Genomic DNA, 17853 nt, shown 5'->3' with positions numbered 1-17853 from the left:
CCACGTGCCCTCTCCTCCCCTCCCTTCAAGTTTCTCTACCTAATCTAAGATAATTCTATTCTACTGTAGTGCCCCCCACCCCTTTGTGAATTAGTATCCGCATATTAGAAAAAACATTCCGCCTTTGGTTTTGGGGGATTGGCTTATTTTGCTTATCATGATATTCTCCAACTTTGTTCATTTACTGGCAAATGCTGTAATTTCATTCTTCTTTAAAGCTGAGTAATATTCCATTGAATATATATATAACACATTTTCTTTATTCATTCATCTATTGAAGGACACATAGGTTGGTTCCATAGTTTAGCTATTGTGAATGGAACTGCTATAAACATTGATGTGACATCATCACTATTAAAGTTTTCAATAAAATAGTATTTCTTATTTTCCTAATATTATTTTTCTATTACAAAAATTTTATATGTAAATATGCTTTATTAAATTTGAAAATTAAACAGTAATTTTATCCACAAAGCTTATTTTGTAGGAGTTGTCCATTATTTATATTCCTTGCATATTATCTTATTGAATGTATGCATATACTAGTACACAGATTTCATATATATGGATATGTGTTTGTGCATGTGTGTATATGTTAGGCATAAAATTCATTGGCTAGAGGTGTAGTTCAGGTGTAGAGTGTTTGCCTATTATATGAGGCCCAGGATTAGAGGCCCAGTACAACAAAAAATAAAATAGACATCAGATTTAATAGGTTTTCTTCTGTTTTCACATTTAATTATAAAAGATACATTTTCATGTCATTTAATAGACTTCAAATTAACATTTTTAATATCTGTGTAAAATTTTCTGTTTGTGGTCTTATTAAGCTCCTTTCCTATTGCTAAAATTTGCTATGAGTTTTTATTGTAATTTTTATATAAATATTTAGGTGCATTGCTGATTATTTCTACAGGTAAGCTTCTTAACTTTGGGGTCATTGGGTTAAAAAATGTAAACATGTAAAAAAAGCTTACTTTATATTCTCTTGAGGGGTACATACATATATGGATCTTACCACATTCCAATTCACTGCTAACATTGTTTTATTTTGTTAATATGATAGTTAACAATGATCTCACACATTTGTTTTTATTAGTAATTATTTTACCCACTAATTTGTAAAAGCTGTTTTTATTTCTGGTTTTACAAGTTGTTCCTTTTTGCCTGTTGCTCACCTGTCCCCCATTCCCCATGCCTTTGGGGTTATATGACTTTGGGAAATTTCAAAGAACTTTCTATTTATTAAATTTATTAGCTTTAAAGCTCTCATATATATTGAAAATATCTTATTTCAGGATGTCATTTATAGTATTTTATTATTTAAAGTAGTTTCAAATTTTTAGATAATCAAATTTATTTGAACATTCTCTAAATCTTCTTTCATTTTTATACTTAGCATGCCCTTCTTATTGAAATAGAATGGGATTATTCTCACACAGTTTCATTCATGTGCTTTTTAATTTTGTTGTCTTTGCTTTTAAACTCTTTGGTACATTTATTTTAGTATAAAATATAAATTCAACTCTTCCTCTATGCAAGTCTCTGGTCGCATTCACTTTCTAAGCTCCTCTGCTTTCTGGGAGTGATACAATGACCTGTGCAACTAATTTAGACAGGGCAACAACATGTGGCCTCTGCAGAGCAATGAAGTCATCAGGGGCCACTAAATTCAACTATTCACAAAATATCTAACAGGACTCTGACATTGGAAGTTTAAGCAAACATGTTGAATTTAAAATTAAGCTAACACTGGAAATAAGGCCATATATTTCAAGTTACTATTTCATTAAATTAAATAGTAATGATTCCAAGCAGACTTTTAAGTTACTATTTCATTAATAAGCAGTAAGACTCCAAGCAGCCTACCCATGTAAGTTTAGGTTCAACACTAAATTCTTCTGTTTTAGCAGCTCAGTATTGAACACTATTCAGTGTTTATTTGGTCTGCTTCTCATTTCTCTTCTTTGTCTTAAGGCCCAGATTTTCCTATTGGATTTTACTGGCTGAAAAGAAGGCTATAATTGTCCCATAGTCAGGGGGCTCCTGATATTTGTGAGAGGCATGTCTGGAGACAAATATCCAAAATCTGTCAATGTCACTGTAGCCTGAGATAGTCCTGATAAAAAACAGCCAAGTAAAATTAAACAATGCAAGCTTTGGATAAGTACTTTGTAGCACTGTTTTGCATCAGTGATTAATTCATCCAGACAGGAATTTGTTTCCATAAAACTTAAACCAATTATTTCCATACCAGTAAAATCCCTTCTAGTATCAGGGAAATCCAAACCATGGAAAATTCATGTTTACTATTTGCCTTTAAATGGTTGTCAAATTTATATGTAGGGTTTTTATTAGCTCATTTAATTGTTAGTCTGAAGAATAGGTTATGTGATGTTTTCCCCAATCTACTTTTTCTCCGATTTGAAAGACAAAGTATTATCAAGGAAATCAAAAATGGGGGAAAAAAGAAAGAAAGAAATGGAAAAATTGATATGTAACAAAGTGCAAAGGACATAAAAACTTGATGAATATACTTTATTATTGTCTTAGAGATCAAATCAAATTTCTCTGAACCCAATTTATACAAGATATTCAGGTTCAAATAATTTTTTTTCTCCTAACAGAGTTCAGGAATTTGCTTTCTGTTTTTCTACTACTTGTTTAGAATCATTGAATCTGTTCTCTACTTATGCTCGCTGAATGTATTACTTCAATTCATGAAGGAATCACCAGATATCGGGCTTATTTTCTAGAAATTGGTAGATTTGGATGCATAATTGTTAATATTTGTAGTAGTCAACCTGTATCTAGATAAAGATTAGGTATAGTTATTATAATACTGGAAATACATATATAGGACAGAACACAAAAACTAAGGATGACAAATGGGCGCTCCTAAAAGACATTCTATTTGCAGAGGTTCTCTCCATGTGTCTTTTGGATAATTGATTGTGATCCAGTTTAAGAATTAATTTTTAAAGTACCCTGTTTGTTGTCAAAAGTATGTATCCTCTGTGTTTTAGTAAGTTATGTTTTCAAGAATGATGACCCAATACAGTTTTTAAATGAAAGTTGCCACAAATATTAAGCAAGTCCTTGAAAAATTTCCAGGTAAATAGTCCTAAAGGAAAGAGTTTTTCAACTACCATATATAAGGCTGCTGTCTGCTACATCTATGTTAATCAGACTTCTCAATAGTTTTAGTTCTCATATGGCATTATCTATTTATATTTCAAAGTATTTATAAGAATGTTTTAATCCTATCTTAGTTAATCTCATAAGAAATAGGAAAACATATGAGCTTAGGAAAGGTTTTTAGAATAGGAACTATGAATTTTTATTACCCTGCAGTCTCAATGCAAGCCCAATATTTCTCCATTCTTCCCTTTTTTTCTGATCAATAAATAGATGTATACAGGGAGCAGGAGGAAAGTGTTTCACAAAGTGACACATATTGCAAAACTGCAGGACAACTTTACCAAAATGAATACTATTACAGAATTAGTGAAATTATGTTTCAACCTTCCATTGTAAGTATGAATAAAATATAAGGTATACATGTGCATTAAAATATTACCTTTAGAAAAATTAATACTTTAGGAAAATCAATTACACTATGAGAATAAATCATTCTATCAACAAAGCCATTGTATTAAGTCTACATTTCATCGTTTAAGTTAAAAAAAGTTATCTACAAAGGCAAGTAATTTATAGCTCAGTTAACATATATTCAAAGGGATACATGTATAGAACAGTGACAGAATAAAATCTTTGCCCTGTAACTTTACTACAGGATTCCTTCAATGTAAACTGCAATGATTAAAATAGCATTCCTGAACTGATTTTCAGCAAATGTATATTTTCTTGTGAATGTACATATTGTAATTCCTAGTATTTTAAAATGCATTTGTTCCATTGAACTCATCTAATTGCATCTCAGAGATGAAAGTAATTTTACTAAACGACATAATAAATAACAGCATATTTATGCATACTGTATGAGCATGGCTATCCAAATGCTCATCAGTTCTTTAGGGTTTCCTTTTTTCTTTTTCTGAGTACTAGGGATAAAACCCAGAGCCACTTGAATGCCAGGCAATTGCTCTAGCACTGAACTACATCCCCAACTGATCAGTTTTTTTGGACATTCATGTACTCATTACAGTGAATATGTTCAGTGTGGTGTGAAGTGCACCTCAAGAGGCCAGGCTTTGACTGTGATCATGGAGATGCCCCACATCAGGCATGGGTGTTTTGATTATATTTCACTTAATTTGCATAAATCACATGATCCTATGTTGAATACCTATGATCACCAAAATATAATTTTATAATAGCAAAGCAGGAAATTTAAAAGAATTTTATATTCATCACTAACAAATAAAAAATAAAGTTGTCATGCTCTATCAAATGTAAACAATGTCTATAACTGAGAACACAACAACAGACAATCTTGGTTTTTTTTATACACATGCCACACGCCTTGTTTTCCATTTGAACATGGCCCATGGTTAATATCTACATAAATCAGTTCTTAAGCATATAGCTTTAATAGCACTTGGATTACCTACGTAGTGTTACAGTAAAATTCACTGAAGGAATAACTTGAAGGATATGTTACTTCTCCAATTTTGACAAAATCCCTTTTCTGGCAGGGCATAGGATGTCCACATTTTAAGAATGACAAAGAATGTGGGCTTATTCTCAGCTGTCATTTTAAACAAATTATAACTATGCCATATTGCCTGTTATTTGTTGACTTTTAATTAAGTTAGAAAAAAGACACATGCCCTCAATCTTTTGAAGTTGGTTAGGTGCCAGGCTAGCTTTTGGAATAAAAGCCTCAGCTGAGACAGAGCACAAATAATAACACAAAACTCCAAAATGATGAGTATAAACAAACACATGAATTATTACTACATAGATATTCCATCTGAAAAATGCCAAGTTGTTTTTTTTAAAAAAAAACATGACCTATGTAGAAACAATAACATAAACTTATTACTATATGTTTATAGATCAGGTTGGGCCTGCAAAATGATGAATGATACGTCCCTGAAAGTTAAAGAAATGAGAAAAGAAATAGAAAATAGCTTTTCTTAGTACAAAGACAAAAACTCTAAAAAGTGGCTTAGCTATACTCAATTATGATATGCTTCAGTTTTGCTAAATAATCTCAAAAATAAAGAATGAAGTTATATTTTGCATGGAAGTTCCAGATTATGGATAAAATTATATTCATAGTTTCAAATAATATGAATGTTATGACCAGCTGTTTCAATATTTCCTAAAATAGGATTGTATAGAATTCTGAAACATTTTTAGCTATCCTAGAAGTTAAGTAGGTTACATGTACTGGTAAGCTTTTTGTTACTGTGACAAAATACTTGAGATAATCAACTTAAAAAGAGAACAGGTTTATGTTGGTTCACATTTGCAGACATTTCAGTTCATGGTTGGCCCCACTGTCTTTGGATCTATTATAAGACAGCACATCATGGTAGGGAGTGCAGGGTAAAGATAGATGCTCTTCTCAGGTCACAAGAAAGCTGAGAGAGAGCAAGTGACTGATTGTGCCACAAATTCTTTTCCAGAGCTTAAAATTTTCTACTGGGCCCAACCTTTTAAAAATGTCTACCATTTCTTAATAGTGGGACCAAGCTGGGAACAAACCATTTTCACAAGGCTCCTAAGGGACATCACAAATCCAAACCATAGTACCACTTTTAAAATTCTTTCTAAGCTCTACAGTTCTATGAAAATAACTAGAAAAATAAAATCTTCAAAATCCAAGGTTACATTTTAAAGAAATAATTAAATTAGTTGTAATGAATTTATAAGTTTTTATAAAGCTGCATTTACTATACTAACCACAAGATTACAGAAACTTCAGAAATGATATCATCTGTTCTAACCTTCCCATTTTTTTATTGAAAATTGAGGCTCAGAGACAGGCAGAAAACTTTTATTTCATATAGGTATGGTTTAAAAATTACTATGAAGAAAATAGCTTACACAATAACCAATTTATTCACACCAAGTGAGTGAAAGGACATTACTTTCTGCATTGTATAAATGTGGAAATTGAATGTCAGAGAGGGTGAAATGACTTGTTAACATCAATAGCCATCGTACAGTGGCAAAACTAGTACCAGAATCTTGTCTCTCTCCCTTAGTCTAGTGTTCTTTTATGAACACAGAATTTCATTGGAAAATTACCTACTCTTTTTTGTTCCCATTATTTTCTTTAAAGATATTTTCAATGTCTATTGAGTTACTATGATATATAAATGATAGTGAAGAAAATCTTTTTATTTTGAGACAAGGTCTTACTAGTGGCTGAGGCTGGTCTCAAACTTGCAATCCTCCTGCCTTAGTCTCCTTACTTGCTGGGTTTACATGCATGCACCACTATGCCCTGTACAAAGTACATTTCTTAAAAAAGTACCCCCCCACACACACATACACACACTCATGTGAACATGGTGTGCACTTGAAAATTTTACAGTTGTTTTGTTGTTATTTTTAGTCAATGCATAAGAAAAACTTGGGGACATTTTAAATAGTATTTCTCCAATAAAATAAATGTAAAGAGTGGCCTCCAAATATTTTTATGTATTCCTTGCTTATAATGTTACCATTTTCCTTTATACAAATTTATTTGTCATATATAAAAAGTGAGATTTAGTGCATGTTTTGTTAATAGTTAATGAATTGACATGTCAACTATTAGCATTCTGATTTATATAAAATTTTCATACATAGTACATAAAATACAGTTGAAATGTTGACACCTGGAAGAAAACCTTGCTTGCTTTCTATTTTAAAAATAGAAATGGTAGAAATAGAAATGGCTCAGTGGTAATTCCTTTAAAATTATTAAAAATAATTTTCGATGTTGGGTGGAAATACATATTTTAGGGGCAAAAAATAACCCCAGTCAGAATTTTATGAACACTTTCCAGAAAGCACAGTATTCAATTCCAGTTAAATTTTTGTTTCAAATAAACATTTTGAAACTAGGCCACATCCTGCAGTGCGCTTGCCAAAAATGAAAATTTCAAAATCTAAATTCATGTTCTACTTCCCAAGCACACACAGAAGTCATCTTCCATTTAATCTAGCCAATTTAGAAATGACTATTAAGACTTTGAAGAAAGGATATTTTCAAAATGTAAACGGAGTACAAAGTAGATCTTATAAGTCAACATTACATCTGACACAGATGACTCTATGATATAAAACACGAGCCACTGCAATGACATGGAGCAGTGTATGGAGATCAGTTTCTGCAGATGAAAGCCACAGCATTAAATGTGGAAACCTGCAGCACTTTGGCATCTGATGGCATTTGGTGACAAGACGCCAGAGGTACTTTAAAGGACCAACAAGCGTAATGATAAAAGTTCTCCTAACTCTCCTGTTCATAGGGCTGATGATGTTAATGTTTACTAAAATGGACTGATTACAGCCACCTGCTTCTAACCTGTCTGGTGGCCTCACTCTATGACCCAACAGCTGGAAAAATGACATATTACAAAGATACAACTATGAGGTTCATTCTCAGTTTTTCCAGCAATGATAGATGCTTATATAGTTGAATACTTCTTTTCATTTACAGGAAGGTTTGATCAAGATAAGTGGTAAAGAAGATGACAATTAAATAGGCTTGAACTTATCCAAAGAATTTAAAAAATATTTTTGAAATGTTTAGCTGATACATAGTGGTTGGATTCATTTGTGGGGTAGAATGTGGCATTTATATGCAATGTGTAATGATCAGATCAGGGTAATTGACTTATGTATCACCTCAGATGCATGCAAGTTTCCTCATGGTGATAGGTTAAAGAAACAGTTCATGAGTCAACACTAGTGGTCTGAATCCTATAGGAAACTAACTGTAAGGCATCAAAAAATTCTAAATTTGAACAGATTTCCCTAGTGGTTTCAAGGATGTGTTTGTTAAGATAGGAACAGATCACATATAATTTCACAAATTATTAGCTTGGTTTAAATTTTTTAATTATTTTAGATTTATAGCATCCATTTGTACTTTTGTCCCAGGCCATGCAAATGTTAAGGGTAGCTTCATGGAGGCCAGGGGAATTTACCTGCATAAAATGTTAATCATTCATGAAGTAGATCAGGAAACCTGTTCTTCCTCCTCAGTATGTCAAAATTTAACTTTTATTCTCAGGATTTTAAGTTGATAAGAAAAGAAGAACAGAATATTCATGTAGCATTGACCAAATTCCATAGCTTACACATTCAGAAAAAATGTAACAATCTGTATTAACACTTATTAGTAGACATTGCCCCTTTTGGAATGAAAATTCAAATAACCCCCTAACACCACTGATTTCTGTTTCTTTATACATTTTTCTTCATGTCCCAAGCACCATGATACACTCCCTGTGATATCTGTGATAGCGATGAATATTGTACCTAGGCCTTAAGTCAATGGAAGTCCTGACCTTAAATGAGTTTCATGGGACCTGAAGCAAATTAAAAAACAGATTCAATATCAGGGGTAATTTTAGACACTAAACGTTCAAGTTCCATATAAATCACTTAAGTAAACTGGGTCAAAGAAACTATCTTTTTCTTGATGATTAACTGATCTAATATTTTTTTTTTTGAGATCCCAAAATATCCCTCCCACTGATAATGACATAATGACATTAACCTCTAGGGGGCTCCACTCTAGGGCAAGAATGACCTTGTAATCAATCAATCTCTCTCTCTCTCTCTCTCTCTCTCTCTCTCTCTCTCTCTCTCTCTCTCTCTCACACACACACACACACACACACACACACACACACCAAAAAAAAAAGGAGCCCTTTGCAATTTATAACAAGATATGAATAATTCTAGGCAACAAATCATGTTGTTTGAAGATATTTTCCCTGGGTCCTAGGTATTTGATTATATATAATCATTGAATGATTTTACATAATAATTTATTGAGTCCTAGCAATTTAGTGACCTTAGAATTTGCACTGTAAATTCTATTCAAATAGTATATTTTAAGGAAATTTTCTGAATTGATAATTTTATTTATATTATAATTGGAATCCATAAATATCTATCAATTGTTTTGAATAAAATCAATGTATAAATAAGAAAGTACAAATAGTAACAAAATATTATAAGATATTTCAGCCAGAATAATAAGAGGTCTGAAAACATTTTAAGTAATTTTAAATATCTGAAGGTTTATAATGTTTGAAAGGTGTTATTTTCTGAATGATTTCAGTAAAAATATATAGCTGAATGCAGAAGGTGAAAGATTACTAGAATGCAGTTCTTCTCCAACTTTTGAACACCTAGAGTTATTGAAAATAGGCCCAGTGCTTTCTGGGTAATCCTTGTCCATCAGTTAATGAATGAAAATTGACTGAGTTGGAACTGCCAGCCATATTTAAATTTCTTCATAGGTTGGGTATCTGAGCCCAGAAACTAAGAGAATTTTAATCAATAGTTTCTGTGACTCATAGATAATAATTTCCTGTAAAAAGGCAACATAATTCTCCATTTTTCAGGGTTTCAATTTTTTGCTTTTGAATTATACGAGGACCTCTTATACTTATCTTTGACTCATCTACCTCATTCAGTAGCCATTTATTTGCCTATATTTGTGAAGATCCATGAGGAAAAGAGAAATAAATATTATCCAGCCTTTTCCATAAAACATTTCTTAAGGGAAAGTTAAAGAGAAGTTAAAATTCAAATCAGTCATTAATTCAATTTGTGAGAATAAAGTAGGTTTAACGTGTGGGGCATCATGGTACATTAAAAGAAAGTAGAAAATAAAATGCTAATAACAACTTTCTAACATGTCTATGGCCCTTAATTATTCATATATTTCTCCCTCATAGCACAGTGGCACCAATTATTTTGAGACAGTTTTGCTTCTTAGCTTAAAAAAATAAATTGTTAGGGAAAAAAGGCAAATATGTGTCCAACATACATATTTTACTAAAAAGATAGGTGCCGCAGTCCGGCTGCAGCAAAATAACCAGGGGGTGACGAGCAACTTGTGTACATTGATACAGCAGGAGTGGGAGCCGTTTATTGTAGGACCAGAGGGGTATATATCCATTACACACAGCTTATCTTAATTAACATAAACTAGATACAGCAGTCAACCAATAAGGACTCTCCATACTTAATGGCTCGCTGGCATTACTTCACAAAGTAAATGCCAGGCGCCATCTTGACTTGTTTACAGACCCTAACAGATAAGGTATAAAGTTTTCTATGTTTTATGAAATATAATAACAATGAAACAATATTGCTTCACAATGATGAATTTTACATTTATCAAATATTGACCTGATACTCATGCCATGACAATTTAGAAGTGATGACTAGCTATAAAGATAAATCTTGGAATAGAACTAGAATATGAACTGATGTGTTAAATAAAAACTCCACATGGCTATTCTTCCAGATCAGTCAAGTGACCCTTGCACAATGTGAAAGTTATATTATCTCAGTGCATAGCCTTAATCAGTCTATAGGCCCCAATGAGAATATTTTCATTTATACCATTTAGAAGAATTTCAATATACAAAAGAATCTGATGTAAAAACCAGAGTTAACTCTGGAACATAAATTAACTAGGAACTCATGAACTTGTTCATGGTATATTTATGTGTACATTTATATGAGTATAAACAAGTCACTTCACATTTCTGTGTTCAGATTTCTTTTTTGTATATGAGGTTGGATTGATGAACACTTATATGAGTTTATATTTTATGGATATTTTGGTCAAGTCTTCTTCAATTAGAACTCAATTTTGGTAGGAAAAGCAAATTCTGAAAAAAAAAAACCTGCCAATGTAACTGTACATGTGTTTTAAATATGGGAAGTTCAAATAGTTCTAAAATCCAGAATTTTTGTAAAGACAATATACTCTGAGTTATTTTTAAAACAATTACATGCAAATACCTGCAACTTTAGATTCCTATTTCTACTTTACATATGAAATGTTTTTTCTAATTTTGTATGTTCTTATATTATTGTGCGTCTAAATTCCTATTGCCACACTAACATTTAGTACTTAAAAATTCCTCACACAATTAAGCTTTTTAAGTTTTTCCCACATAAATTACTCACATTGGCATAGCCTCTCTGAGATAGCTAATGTTATGTCCCATTTTAAAAATGCTATGAATAGAAATAGCCTAACCTGGAAACCTTGATTTTACTACAGTAAAATTTTGCTACTACAAAATGTTTTGCATTCTGTTAAAATTAGAACAAGAGAAGTTATTCATGCATTCTATCTCGATTTCTTTCATAGTTTATCTTCTAAGGAAAATAAAACCATTATGATTGCTACAAATCAGAAAAAGCTATAATTTATTCCATTTTGAACATGGCCTAATAATTATATTTTAAGAAGAAATATGTCACAACATACATCACTGAAACAGAGAACAAAATACTAAACAGAAATCATTGAAATCAAAATTCGCAAAGAATTTCTAGAGTAGGTTGTTTGAAAGTTTACCTAGCACAAATAGTAATTCCATGAGTTAGAAATGCAACAGGACAAAATAGGAAAAAAGAGAATTCAGAAGTACTAGGGATTATTGTTTCAATATGAGGAAAAATGACATTCATCAGATAGAACAAAATTATAACAAGTATTCCTTCATAACAATGCAACTGGGAACTTACTAAGGGTGCCAAAGATAAAAAAGTAATCTCTGACATTGTCAGTAATCAAAATATCTTCTGTTGATTTAACCTTATTTTTTCTTTTCTCTTTTTTACTTTTCCTTTCTTTTCTCATTACATTGAAGTGATTGCTATCACAAATACTCCATATATGAGAACTTAAATGCTATTAAACAAAAAGTTGCTGTACATACATGAACTTGGGGAAATGAATAAAGTGGGCTATTTCAGTATGAATTTAACAAGATTTAAGAAAAACACTCTCACAATGGGTAACATCTTAAGGCAAGTGTAAAAAGGGTTATATGTCATAACAGATCTTGCCCATTATTCCAATATGGTTTGGAATAGCCAGAGCACAAGATCACTTTTGTCTTTACCTTGAGATAGCAAAGCAGAGTTTGAAGCTTACAGGCTTTATTCTTTCCCTATATGTCCTCAGTCAATTCACTGATACCAATTTTAAATGTTTGATATAAATTAGAGTCACATGTAAAAACACACTTTCACTTTTAATATCTGGTGAGCAGAACAGAAATCACAATTCCAAAAGAATAAATGGAGAAGTAATTAAAAATGCATATAGGAGGGGCAGGGGTTGTAGCTCAGTGGTAGAGTGTCTGCCTTGCACATGTGAGGCACTGGGTTCAATCTTCAGCACCATATAAAAACAAACAAATAAAAATATTGTGTCCATACACAACTAAAGAAATGTTTACAAAGAATGCATATAGGAATTTGGGAGATTGTTAATCTTTTTAAAAGCTGACAATAAGTCAGTAATAGTGATAATATTAATAGCTCTAAGCAATGATCACTATGTGCAGTTAATATTTTAAGATTTTTCAGTTTTCCCAAACATTTTCTACTAATTTAATCAACTTCAGTGTTCATTTAAATTAGAATGTATTGACACATAATGAAAGCAGAAATCTGATAATGTTAAATTATAGGCATTGTGATCTTCAAAATTTGAATTCTAATTATCTTTTAATGCAAGCTAGATTTTGAAGGCCAGGGATAATGAAGGAGTGGAAAGAAAGTAGAGAAATAAGGAGATATAGCATATTTTATTCACTGAACATTGTCTTTCACATTAGATGTATGTTGTGGATGTTTAATTGACAAAATTATTGTGATGACACTTGGTGTTTCACTGCCAAGGACTGTTCTCTCATGAGCAAAGAATGACTTGGGTGAACATATAAAAACAGCAGGGGTGCCAAGGAGAAGAACCACCTGCTCTAGAGATGGCATGACTAATTTCAATATGTTATGATAACCTGCCTAAAAGAATCAATTTAATTGACAACTTTTCCATAAGGACAAAAAGAGATACTTAGCAATATTCCTGTACCCTACAATAGGTTTATTTCTCATTTATATATTTAAAGGTCTTGCATCAATATATTAATTTTGTGAAAAAAATTACTTTCCAAATTAACTAATTTACCAATTGACAAAGGTAAAAGTTCTGAATGCATGACAAAGATAAGGCCTATAAACTATATTTTGAATTTTGTTATCTTTTCAGTTTTTTTCAATATTTTTTACCCGAATATAATAGTGTCTACTACTTAAGTCCATTAAGGTTCATTATTATGGGCTAAGCTAAATAATTAGTAGTTAATATGTTGTATTACTAGTAGTAATTATATGTAGTAATTATTAGTAGTAATAATATGTAACCAAATTAACTGCTAATAATAATTAGTAGTTAATATGTTGATATACTCACCACAGATTTAGCTGCTGAGCATCCTTGACTATAGTGAGATGAGGGGAAAGATCTGGGCCTCACTCTACGCACTTGGGAAATACTGCGTTGGACCCACTAATCACACACAGCTCAGCTCCAAGTTCTCGGCAGAGACACAATGTTATACTCAGCCACTTGCTATGGAGAGGCAGTAACAGCTTTCCTCCTCAACCTTTTTGAGCTCTGGGGCAAGCAGAATAATGGCTCCCAAAACGTCTTCATCTAATCTACACAGCAAAGGTTGCTCATCAGTTGACCTCAAGATAGGGAGAAAACCCTTGGAAATACAAGTTTGACAAACGGAGTTCTTAAAAATGAAAGTGAAATCAGAAGAGGAATCAGAAAGATGGCTGTGGACAAGGCATGACCTTGTTAGCTTTGCTTATGTTGGGATGTGCAAAGGAAAGTCCATGAAAGAGAAGACAAGAAAATGGATTCTCTTCTAGAACTTTCATAAAGTAACACAGTGATGACAATACCTTGATTTTAGTACAGTAAGACACATGTTGGGTTTCTGACTTACAGAATTGGAAGATGATACATTTGGCTTTTTTATAACTCTAAGTTTGTGGCAATTTGTTACAGAAGCATGAGGAAACTAATATAATCTCTTTTTTCACTAAGAAAGTAAGTAGGAAAAAAACCACAGAATCATGATTGAAGCCTTTCATTCCATTGTCATTTTCAGCTCTTAACTGAAATTTTACAGTGCATAAATATTAATTAACTTGAAAGGAAAAATTGATGACATTTGTTTATGGAATTTTTCAATTAATCAAGATCACTTGAAATTAAAATTAAGTATCAGCATTTATAAAAAGATAAAAAGATCACTCAATGTATCTTTCATTCTAGAAAGTAGATATTTATTTCCAAAGTTACAGATCTGCATGACTGGTAAATTCTTCTTAGAAAATAAACCTACTTATTCTATGTTAGCTCTGTATTTTTCCTTACCTTACTGGAATTCTAACAGCCATAAGACAGTACAATCTTTTGATCACCATTTTTCACTCAATGGAGTGAAAACAGTACCCTGAGGTGATGTTGTATAGTAATATTTCCAAGAATCTTATTGTAAGTATTTCAGTGAGATGCATTTTTATAAGAATTTAAAATGAGAAATATACAAAGAGTATATATATGAGAAATGTAAGTAGGAGAGACAGGTGGAGAAAACGTGCATATATACTTTTCTTTCTTCTTTTTTGTGGAGGTGGGGTACCAGGGATTGAACTCAGAGGTACTCAACCACTGAGCCACATTCCCAGCCCAATTTTTGTATTTTATTAGAGACAGGGTCTCACTGAGTTGCTTAGCACCTCGCCATTGCTGAGGCTGACTTTAAATACCCGATCCTCCTGTCTCAGCTTCCCAAATTCCTGGGATTACAGGCATGAACCAACACATCCAGCCAATATTCTTCTTTTCTTCAACAGAACTAAAAGTGCTATCACTAGGTGTAAAATCTGGATTATTTTCCTGGTGCTACTGAAACCCAAGGCTATGTTTGAGAGGGTGTGTTGGTAGTTCTCTTTGTGGCATGGCTAAGTCCCCACATGAGGTTACCCCAGGTATCATAGTAGATGCACAAACTTATTGTATAGAACTTCCTCTCTGAGGTTTTTCTTCCTCTTTGGATCTATATTTCTTCCCTTAGTATTTTCTCTTTGTCACCTAGAGGAAAAGGCTATATTGAGAGTAAGGAGACACAGCCCTAGTTTTTGGTTCTGTAACCAAAATATTTAACTATATGCACACAACTTTCCCACCCAGCTCTTAGTTTTTCCATCTGTGGATGAAAGGCACTGGATTCAGTGATGTCTGCAGCCCTGGGAGAATCTGAAATGTTAGGATGTTATGGGCTGGATGACACCTACCCAGTCTTACCTTTCTGGATTATAGTTCTTACAAGGTAGCTAGGAGTAAAGCTTCTGTCACTGCTACCTTAGAGCATGTTTTCATTTTATGAGATGCTTACTGAGAAAGGAAATACACTACCAATGGGTGAATCTGTAATGAAAGAATTTCAGCATGCAGTGTGCAGTGAATTGGTTTTCTTTCTGAAATACCAGTTGGAAGAAAAACACAATCCTGCTTTTTGCCAATGGTCATGACACAACTTAGAATACAAGGCAATTTTATTATTGAACAACTGGAACTCTCATTTAAAGAACAAATATGGATGAGAAAAGCTAAGCCTATATTTCAAAGGAATGTTCCAGACAGCTTGGATGTTGGATGTTGGATGCATCTTAGATCCTACCAGGCCAATAAAGTACAACCTCAGAAAAATAAATCTAAGTCCCAAGTAATTCCTAGTTTCCATCTGTCCTCTAGACAAAGGCAGAGATTTTTCTGTATTTCTCCTATTGAAATATGATGGAAAATTCCTGTGTACTCATATAAAGGTGATAGGATGCTTAATAGCTAAGCTAAGAAGCCCTTTGAATCAGAGACCTTTGCTGATTTCATCTGAGCCTTTTTCACCTACCAAAAATATTACAGTGAACACAGCAACTCCACAGGGCCAAGTTCAGCTTGTAGCACAAACACCTCCTTCAACAGCTGAGCTAACTGCTGGTGACCAAAGGCTCTTTTAATTGCCCCTCAGAAGTACATGTAATGAGAAACCCTTAGTGTGGATTGGCTCAGGACCAAGACCTTTGTGCCAGTTCAATCTTCTTTTGTGCTCCCTCAAAGTGTTGCTGGTATACGAGATTACCCTGCTTCTTCTTTATTTCTTTTCCTTTTTCGTGTATTTGGAGAAATCTCTTCCTACCTGCTCCCACTGTTCCTAAGCCAACATCTCTTTGGCAGCATTTTTCACGTTGAACATTTTCCCCTCCAACACCCAATCTCTTCAATAGTTCAGACTCTTTACCAACCAACAGGCCCTTATTAATCCATCTATTCATTCAATTTATTGATCTTTGATGTTTTCCACCAGTGATACAAAGGCTATAAAAGATGCAGTCTCAAATTAAGGAAACCTCACAGATCATTGAGTAGAAAAAAATCTCACATGAGAATACTTAACGACAGAATGTGTACAATTCCCAGGACATAAGAGCACAAAATGACTTTCATTCCTCTAAGAGCTGGCAAAGGCTTTTATAGGCGCTGGATAGCTACACTGCCTTGAATTATCTAATTTATTGCATAAATTTCAAATAAACAATGACCTGGTCTGTAAGGTCATTAGAGCTCTCAATGGTGACTTTCAAATAAAGGAACAATCCACAATGTGTGCTGATGTTCAGTAAACATCATGGCATCATGGAAAAGCTGGTTTTTGTTGTACTTGATGTTGATTTCTCAAATTCTTCTTCCTTTCACATCTCCTTTATTTTCTCAAGAAACTTCCTTTTGTCCTTTAGTGAAGGGCTGATCTCTATCAAAGTGTGGTACAAAGAAAAGAACTAGCAAATTCTACTTTTTGTCGTTGTTGTTGTTCAGATAGGTAGACAGCCCGGTCAGTGTCAGAGTGTATAGTGTGATTATTTTGTTGGCCTTAGTCTCATTCTCATATATAATGAAAGGTGGTAGGTTGAAGGTTGGCTGGCCGTTTTGCAAATGGATGCATTCATTTAAAAAAGATTCCAGAAAATAGAATGTTATCTATTTAGGGTCATATTTAGTGCCTTATCTAAGTGAGTAGATCCCTAATGTTTATTTCTTTGGGCATATATTTATATATAAAATTTTTTGAGCACTTGCTATCTGGGTAAGATTTACGATAAACACAAAAACAAAAAGTATCCTCACCACACTTGGAAACAACCTGTTTTGTTCCCCATTTGCCTATTCTCAGGTTTGGTTCATTCTGTTTATTTTTCTTTACTATTGCTAATCTAATTATATTAGCATGATTATTTGTAGGTGTAACTCTGTTAGTATAATATCAGTTCCTTGAAGGCAGGGACTACACTACATTCACTTCCCTTCAATGTCTGGCAGAGGGCCTATATCTGAATGGATTTTACAGTTGAGAAAGAAAACAATACATTGAATTTAAATGATGTGGCCAAGATCCCAAGTATGTTAATTGTGCTTTCCTTTTTGTAAGTCCTAGATTCAGAAAACAATGGGTGACATATCTAACAATAGATTTAGAGAGTATGAATCCAGTTTGCTCATTATTCATCTCTAACCTAGGCTATGAATTCAGGAAATGTAAAAAAAAAAATTAGAGAAAATTTAGAGAGTTTCTGGAATGCTCTACCATTCTTCTCTCCTGGCCCTTAGACACAGCTTTCTTCTCTAACCCAGGCTAATTGTGTGCTTTCTAGCATTGAAGGAGGCTAAAATCGTAAGGATTCCTCTAATTGAGGTGGGTGGAGGAGCAGAATTTGGAACCCAGACTATATTGAGAAGTGCCTTCACTTCCAATGTTGGAT

This window comes from Ictidomys tridecemlineatus, chromosome 1, assembly GCF_052094955.1.
Source record: "Ictidomys tridecemlineatus isolate mIctTri1 chromosome 1, mIctTri1.hap1, whole genome shotgun sequence".
Taxonomy (NCBI): Eukaryota; Metazoa; Chordata; class Mammalia; order Rodentia; family Sciuridae; genus Ictidomys; species Ictidomys tridecemlineatus.
The sequence above is the reverse complement of the archived record's forward strand: the minus strand, read 5'-3'. Positions refer to the sequence as shown.